This window comes from Papio anubis, chromosome 11 (genome assembly GCF_008728515.1).
Source record: "Papio anubis isolate 15944 chromosome 11, Panubis1.0, whole genome shotgun sequence".
NCBI classification, from domain to species: domain Eukaryota; kingdom Metazoa; phylum Chordata; class Mammalia; order Primates; family Cercopithecidae; genus Papio; species Papio anubis.
The window spans coordinates 67,258,725-67,268,325 of record NC_044986.1 but is presented as its reverse complement, the minus strand read 5'-3'; the positions used below and the strand labels follow the sequence as shown (position 1 = coordinate 67,268,325).

The 9,601-nt window shown below is 40.0% G+C and overlaps 1 pseudogene; it reads left to right on the top strand.

The window, feature by feature from the left end:
• The first annotated feature begins 470 nt into the window (after nucleotides 1–470).
• On the top strand, nucleotides 471–815 carry LOC116269447 (annotated as a pseudogene).
• Nucleotides 816–9,601: the final 8,786 nt, after the last annotated feature.

Sequence of the window (9,601 nt, the reverse complement as noted above, 5' to 3'; positions counted from 1 at the left end):
CAAAGTACACAAACCAGTGTAAAATGGAAGGCTATTCCTTTACCCACCCACTTCTTTTTAGTCCTGCCAAGCCATCCCATTTCATTACTAGATTGCGACTTACAAAGTTACAAGCAATTTACAGCTAAGACCTCATCTTCTAGCAGCTGTATTAACTCACACTTCGCCAAAAGAACCACTGCAGTCTGTAGAACCTCACATTCTAAAGCAAGTGCCATTTGAGGTTTGGAATATTTTTATTTCTGGTCATTCAATATCAGCTGCCTTCATCATCATTCAGCTTAAAAATCCCAATAAGTTCCCCCAGAACCCCTCAATACCCCTTGAAACTAGAAGCACAAAAAGGGTTACAGCCCCTAGTAACAAAATTTTCAACTCCTGGATTATTGCACCCATGCAACTCACCTTGCAACACTCCCATTTTACCTGTAAAGAAACCAGATGTCCTCTCTCCAGTCCGTGCCTCCAAGATGATAAAGAAAAGGAACAACAGTCTCGCCAAAAAGTGCCACAGCCACATGCAGCCTATTCGCTGCATGAACTGTGCCTGATGCGTGCTCAAGGACAAGGCTATTGAGAAATCTGTCATTTGAAACATAGTGGAGCCCGCAGCAGTCGGGGACATTTCTGAAGCGAGCGTCTTCAATGCCTATGTGCCTTCCAAGCAGTATGTGAAGCAACGTTACTGTGTGAGTTGCGCAATTCACAGCAAAGTAGTCCAAAATCAATCTCGTGAAGGCTGCAAGGACCCAACACCCTCACCCTGGTTTAGACCTGTAGGTGGTGCCCCATCACCCCCACCAAATCCCATGTAAGGAGCTGAGTCCTTAAAGACTGAAGACAGACTATTCTCCGGAGAAAACTAAAATGGAAATTGTACTTTAAAAAAATGGCTCCTACTGACTAGTACAGGACCTTAGAATTGTTAATGAAGCTGTTATTCCTATTCATCCTATTGCCCCAAACCCTTACACTCTTTTTGGACAAATTCTCTCCATCACAGCTTGGTTTACTGTACTTGATCTTAAGGATGCCTTTTTCTGTATTCCTGTATACCCAGACAGCCAATTTTTGTTTGCTTTTGAATAGCAAGACTCAGATACTCAACTAGCTCAAAGTTAACTTAGACAATTCTGTCCCAGGGATTCAGAGATAGCCCCACCATTTTGGATAGGCCCTAGCTAAAACCCTGTCTACCCTGCAGTTTCTCCCAGATAGCAATCTACTCCAGTATGTGGATGACCTGCTAATCTGTAGTCCTAACAAGGCTGTTTTACACCAAAATACAATATTAGTACTAAATAAACTTGCTGACTGTGGCTACAGAGTATCTCCTTCTAAGGTACGAATATCCACACAAAGGGTTCAATTTCGGGTCTTATTTTAACCTTCAGTACAAAGAGCATCTCAAGCATTTATAAAAATCTTATCTTAAACGTAACAACTCCAGGAACTAAACAACAGCTTCGATCCTTTTTGGGTATGGCTGGGTTTTACAGAATATGGATTCCTTCCTTTGGATTAATAGCAAAACCTTTATGTGAATCCCTCAAGGGAACTGAGGAGCAACCTCTGTCCTAGACTAATGTTATGAAGCATGCTCTAAACACTTAAAAACGGGTTTTAATCTTAGCCCCAGCCTTAGCCCTAGCAGATCTGACTAGGCCTTTATTTTTGTATGTACACGAATGAAGGGGAATAGCTTTGGGAGTCTTAGCCCAAGATCTAGGGCCCTTTAAGTGCCCTATAGCATATTTTTTGAAAACTTTAGACCTAGTATCCCAGAAAGGTCATTCCCCCTCACCCCAGCCTAAGAGCATTAGCAACAGTGGCCCTCTTAGCCCAAGAAGCCTCAAAAATATGTTACCTGCCCCACGTGGGCTCTCACAACTTTGCAGCACTGCTAATAATTATTTAAGCCCTTTTCAAACTTCAGCCCTATCCCATCTTAATAATTCTCTTCATTATGGTGATTGTAGTCTGGCAACAATAGCTCATACCCAAATCAGTGTCTTGAACATAACTTCCAATTCAGAATTCCATTCTAGAAGAAAAAGGGCCCTAGGACTTAGTGTGGCCAGAATTGTGGGAGCTATTGCAACTCTCACCCTTTTACTTACCATGAAATCTCAATATGGGAACTTACCACCTCCCTTGAAATAGCCTTAGCAGAAACTGACACAAGTCTATCAGCACTAGAAAAGTCTTTACACTCACTGGCAGGAATGGGTTTAATAATAGACAAGCTCTAGATTACCCCCTAGCTGAACAAGGAGGAGTCAGTGCTGTCATCAAGAAAACCTGCTACACCTACATTAATGCATCTGGAAAAGTGGAAACTAAGGTCCAAGAAATTTTCAAACAAGCCAAATGGCTACACACACTTTCCCAAAGTAACCAAGACTGGGCCAAAACCTCTACTGATTGGCTTCCAAAAATCACTTGGCTTCTCCCATTCCTGGGACCTTTATTCCTTGTCATTCTTCTTTTAAAATTTTGTCCCTGACTTTTTAAGTTACACTTTTTGAGTTTAACTTATATCTCATTAACTTTATATCTTTCAGATGACAACAGTTTCACCTACAGATGACTATGTAATCCCAACCTCGGCCTCCTGATGGTATCTGATCTTCCCCACCTCTTCATGAATGAGTTTTTCATGACCCTTCATTTCCTTCATTCCCTTCACGACAGAGAGCAAGGAAGGGAAAAATACAACCTATACCTTCAATGCTCCCTTTCAGTAGGGGTTAGCCAGATGGACTCAATGCCCCTTTTCACTGTGGCATTTTCCCTTTCTTGAGACTCCAGTAGGCAGCAGGTAGACACGAGCATGGGGGAATATAGAGGGTCAAAGATTTGACCAAAATATTTGTCAGGGGAAAAATGAGGAAAGCAAAAGTCGCCTGGTGAGCCTCGAGCGGGCCCCAGAGACAAAAAAAACCTCTTTATTTGAGGAATTTAGAAGTATAATGAAAGAAGTGAAAACCACCCAGTGAGCATCAAACAGTCTATTCAGAGGCAAACTCATAATCTAGGAAATTTAGAGATAATTAAACTTCCCTAGTACCTAAAGTTGTCATCTGGTTCCAGGTCTCTTTCAAAAAAAAAAACTGTAAGTAAATAGGAATTCTATACATCTCCAGAATGCCATGCCAAAACTCATTGTACAACCCTTGCTGACATTAGGGCACCAAAATGTCAACACATGTAATCATTTATCATGACCTACATGGCTAATATGGTCCAAATGACCCTTAAGCTCCCACCTTAAGGTCCATAAATGCTCATAAGGAAAATCCACCTTGGTGTGCTCAGTCCTCTGTTGCTGAGGTGCCCCACTGCACTCCTCTGCAGCGTTCTTTCTTTGTAATCAAACTTGCCTTTTTCAAATCAATACTGCTGTTGGTAAATTCTTCTTAACAGCCCATAAGTCAACCACTTCCTGATGCAGGGGCTCTGACACCTCACCCAGCACAAATCTGCTGTAAAAAAATGATTAGGGGAAGTTCTCTAAACAGAAAGGAAACAATAATAGAAGAAAGTCTGGAACATAAGGAAGGAAGAGCCCAGTAAGTAAAAATATGGGTAAATACAATGGACTTTCTTTCTCTTCAGATTTCTAAATTGTGTTTGACAGTTGAAGCAAAACTTACAATACTACTTGATATGGCTCTAAATGTATGTAGAGGAAATATTTAAAACAATTATCAACAAAGGGAGATAAAGGAACATAAGAGAAGTGAGCTTGTATACATCACATGAACTGGTAAAACAAGGATACCAGTAGACTGTGATACATTTTTTATATATATATATAAAATAAAATACCTACAGCAGCCACTAAAAAACCATACAGAGATACACTCGAAAGCATTGTAAATAAATCAAAATGGAATTCTTAATAGAATGTCCAAGAAACCCACAGTGAGACAGGAAAAAGCAAAAAAAGAACATAAATTGGTAGAGTGGATTTTAAAACTTGATACAACTCTACACAGTCTGTAAGAAACTCATTTCAAATATGATGACACAGGAACATTGAATGTAAAACGATGAAAAAAGATAAATCATGCAATCATTAATTAAAGGAAGGGAGTGGCTACATTAATATCAGATAAAGTGGACTTCAGAGCAAAGAAAATGACAGAGACACAGAGGATATTATATAATAATAAAAGCACCAGTCTCTCAAGAAGATCTAGCAATCCTAAATGTATGTGCACCGAAGAGCAGAGTCATAAAATGTGTGAAGAAACAGACAGAACTGAAAAGAGAAATAGACAAATTCACAATTATAGTTGGAAGCTTCAATAACCCTCTCAACAATTTATAGAACTAGACAAAAAATTAGCAAGAATATACAAGAACTCAACAACAATTTTAACCAATAGACTTTAACATTTATAGAACCCTTCACCCAATAACAGCAGAATACACATTCTTTTATAGTTCCCATAGAATGTACACCGACATAGACCACATCCTGAGCTACAAAACAAACCTCAACACTTTTAAATAATTAAAATAATATAGAGTACCTTCCCCAAGCATAATTGAATCAATGTTGAAAACAATAGCGCAAAGATAACAGGAGGGTGGGCATGGTGGTTCATGTCTATAATCCCAGCACTTTGGGAGGCCAAGGTGGGTGGATCACTTGAGCTCAGGAGTTCAAGACCAGCCTGGGCAACAGGGCAAGACCCCATCTCTACAAAAAATACAAAAATTAGCCAAGCATGGTGATGTACACCTGTAGTCCCAGCTACTTGGGAAGCTGAGGTGGGAGGATCACTTGAGCCTGGGAGGTCAAGGCTGCAGTTAGCTGTAATTCCACCACTTAACTACAGCCTGGGTGACAGAGTGAGACCCTGTCACATTTTAAAAAATAAATAAATGAAAAAGATAACAGGGAAATCTGCAAACATTTGGAAATTAATAACACGCTGCTTAAAAAAATTCATGTTGGTCAAAGACGAAGTTTCGAGGGAAATTTTTAAAATACATAATAATTGAATGAAAATGAAGACATAGCACATCAAGATTTGTGGGTGACTGCTAAAGTATGCTGGGAGGAACATTTATAGCACTAAATGCATATATTAGAAAAGAGGAGGCCGGGCGCGATGGCTTATGTTTGTAATCCCAGCACTTTGGGAGGCCAAGGCGGGTGGATCACGAGGTCAGGAGTTCAAGACCAGTCTGGCCAAGATGGTTAAACCCCGTCTTTACTAAAAGTACAAAAAAAAAAATAGCTGGACGTGGTGGCAGGCACCTGTAATCCCAGCTACGTGGGAGGCTGAAGCAGAGAATTGTTTGAACCTGGGAAGCAGAGGTTGCAGTGAGCCAAGATTGCACCACTGCATTCCAGCCTGGGTGACAGAGCAAGACTCCATCCCCCCGCTAAAAAAAAGAGAGAGAAAAGTGTCCAACCAATAATCTAAGCATCTCCCTCACAAACCTGTAAAAAACAGTGCAAAATAAATCCAAGACAAGCAGCACAATGAAATAATGAAGATAAGAGCAGAAATTCATGAAATTGAAAACAGAAAAAAATAGGAAAAATATCAATAAAACAAAGAGCTGGTTCTTTGAAAACATCAATAAAATTGGCAAACTTCTATCTAGCAAAAAAAAAGAGAGAGAAAGAAATCACAAATTAATAGTATCAGTAATGAAATAAAGGTGTCACTACATATTCTACAGATATCAAAAGGATAATATGAGAATATTACAAAACAACTCTACACAAATAAATTTTACAACATAAGAGAAATTGGCCAACTCCTTGAAAAACAAACTATTATAATCACCCATTTTGAAATAGATCTCTTGAATAGTCCCATAACTGTTAAGAAAATTAAATCTTCAATTTTAAAACATCCAAAAAATAAATCTCCAGGCCCAGGTAGTTTCACTGGAGAAATCCAGCAAATATTTAAAGAAGAATTAACATCAATTTTACACGATCTCTTCCAGAAAATGGAAAAAGCGGTAACACTTTCCAATTCATTTTATGAAATTAGTGTTACCCTGATGATACACAAACCAGAGAAAGACAGTACAAAAAGGAAACTACAGATAAATATTCATCATAAATATAGGTGCAAATAATCCTTAACAAAATATTTTCAAGTAGAATCCAGCAATATATAAAAAGAATTAGACACCATGAGCAAGTGGGGCTTATTCCAGGGATACAAGGCTAGTTCAATATTTGAAAAATAAATGTACTGACAAGCAAAAGAAGAAAAATCACATGATCATATTAGTTGATGCAGAAAAAAAGCATTTGATAAAATTCAACACCCATTTATGACAAAAATGCTCAGAAAAATAAGAATAGAGAGGGACTTTTTTAACCTGATAAAGAATGTATATAAAAAACCTACAGCTGACATTATATTTAATGGTTAAAGACTCTGTGCTTATTTCCTAAGATTAGGAACAAGGCAAGGATGTGTACTCTCACCACTGTTATTCAATTTAGTATTGGAAGTTCTAGGCAGTGTGGTAAAACAAGAGAAGAGAAGAAAGGGCATATATATGGGAAAGAAAGAAAGAAAACTGTCCCTATTTGCAGATGATATGATATTATTATCTATGCAGAAAATTCCAGGGAATCTACAACACATCTCCAGAAACTAATAAGTGAGTTCAGCAAGGTTGAAGGATACAAACTAACATACAAAAATTAATAGTGTTTCTATATACTAGTATATAGTATATGTATATAGTATATGCTACTAGTATATAGAATGGACACCAAAATTTAAAATGTCATACTATTTACAGTTCCTTTAAAAAAAAAAACTGAAATAGGTGAAAATCTAACAAAACATGTCCAGGGCTTTTATGCTGAAAACTATGAAATGCTGATTAAATTAATCAAAGAAGATTTAAATAAATGGAAAGACATACCATGTTCATGGACTGGAAGACTCAACATGGTAAAGACATCCATTCTCCCCAAATAGATACAGAAGTTTAACCTGATTCCTATAAAAATCTAAACAAAAAGTTGTAGATGTCAATAAGATTATTCTAAAATTTGCATGGAAAGACAAAGGAACTAGAATATCCAAGACAATCTTAAAAAACGAAGCTGGAAGTCTTATACCACTTATATAGACATCAAGATGTATTTAAAGCTACAGTAATTAAGAGAATATAATGTTGGCACAATGGTAGATGGAAAGTCCAGAGACAGGCCCACACATATACGGATACTTGAATTTTGATAAAGATGGTACTGCAGAGATAAGGACAATGTTTTAAGTAATGGTACTGGGTTGAATGGATATTTATATGGAAAAAATTTATATAAATTTTGACCCCTATCTTACACCAAACACAAAAATCAATTCCATATTGATTGTAGATCTAAATGTGAACAGCAAAACAGTAAATCTTCAGAAAATAATAAAGGAGAATTATCTTCATAACCTTGGGTAGGCAAAGATCTCTTAAGACACAAAACCCACTAACCATTAAGGACAAAATTGATAAATTGGGTTATGTTAAAATTAGGAATTATTTTTATCAAAAGACTGCATGTAAACACAGACAAGCAAGACACAAAGGAGAGAATATATTTGCAACACAAATAACTAAAGATTTCTCTGATCATTAATTTCCCCATCTATAGGATTACAGGAGGTAATATATCTAAGAGGTTGGCACAGTGCCTGGCACATAGGGAGTGTTCCATGAAGTTTATATTGCTTCTGCTATAACTGAGTCATCCAGGCCAAGGACTGTACCTCACATCACTCCCGGGCTGACAGATCTCTCTCCAGTTTTTGACACTCTACAAAGAAGTCAGAAGAGTTTCCTCAGCTCTTCTTTTACAAACCAGTGTTGAAGACATTTCCTGAGGAACACCTTCATCCCCCCCAGCTGCAGTCCCTATGCAGACTCCCATGCTAGATTGTAAATAACATAGTTGAAGCATTATAAGGCACCAGTGGGGAGGATGAGAGTGGGTTTTCATCTCAGATGAGTCAGCTCACGTGGTGGGAAATGCCCCAAGAGTGCTGAAAGCAGGAGGGAGAAGTAGCCTGTCACGGGGAAGAAAGCCTCTCTTCTCGCAAACGCTATATCATCTATCTTCACAGCTGCCAGCATGCCCAGAAGTAAGGAACAGGGGGTTTTCAGTATGATTTCAAAAGACTCACCTCGTTCCTGCAGAGACAGGCCCAGAAAAAGCCAGGGAACATCCTGACCTGCAGAAGGATGAGTGGGCATTTGGAGTAGGCCAAGACCCAGAGGCCAGCCCTCACGGGGCCACCACAGTGGTATGGATCCCCACCCCTTAGCCAGAAGGGCAAAACTTTTGAAGGACTTGGGTTTGCCTCTAGCTACCCACCTTCCTTTTCTTGCTCCCCAGAGAAAAGACACAGAGTCTGGAAGCCTCAGAGCACCAGTATGAAGCCAGGGGTGCTGACAGCAAAGGCCCTGGGAAAAGCCCACCCCATCATTCTGAGGGACAGCACCCAGCACTGTCTGCAAGCCTTCCCATAGTTTACAGAGCCTGTCTACACCCTTCCCAGCATCTGACCGAGTTACAGCCCTGTCGGCCAAGAACTATCCTTACCCCCATTTGACAGGTGTCCAAGTTGAGCCTCACAGAAATAAAGTGAACTATCCAAGATAGTTCTCAGATGAAGGCCTCATCCCACTACCACCATCAAGTTACCAGCAATAATGATGATTCTTATCCTTTTTGAGCATCTCTTGTGTGCCAGACATATGACTAAGGGCTTCACCTCCATTAGCTTGTCTTCAGAACAACCACAGAAGTAGGCGAGTATATCCTACTTTATAGACCCAGAGAAGGCAATAATAGTAAGAAATTATACTTGGGGCCGATACTGTTTGAAACACTTTAATATTTATCAACTCACTTAATGTTCTCAAACATCCTGTGAGAATAAGTGCAGTATCATCATCTCCATTTTAGAGACGTGGGAACTAAGGCTCAGAGAAGGCGGGTGCATTGTCTGAGGCCACACAACTAGGAAGTAGCAGAATAGGGACTCGAAGTAAGGATCCTTCCCACTATTTTACATCTGTGGCATTCCAGGTGATTTACCCAAAGTAACAGGTTTATGGGATGTTGAAATCTGATTAGAGCACCTGTCCAAATGAAAGCCCAGAATCTTCCCACCCAGCTATCATGCAGAGAGAGGGACTGGGGTCCCTCTGGGTAACATGGTTTGTCACCTTTTCTCCTTCTAAGAGCCACCCCCCAGAGAATGAGTCCCCAGAACCAGGATGCGCGGAAGCTGACCCCTGTGTGGTGGGAGCAGGCCAGGTGGGCTGACAGAGCTGGGACGCAGCCCACCAACGTCCTCTGCCAGTGTTCCGCCTCCATCCGCTGCTCGCTGGCTAAAACCAGCCCCAGACTCTCCTTCTCTCCCTTGGCCCCCATTAAAAGTGTTGGATGGGAAGCAGCGAGGAAGTCAGGAGGGGCAGAAGGTCTTCAGCCCTTGTCTACCCTTCCAGGAGGGGGAGACTGGTGGGGGGTGTGGTAGAGGAGTGCTGAGCAGAGGTTCTGGAGTTGTGGGAAAGGGGTAACCTAGCAACCACTGAGCTCACT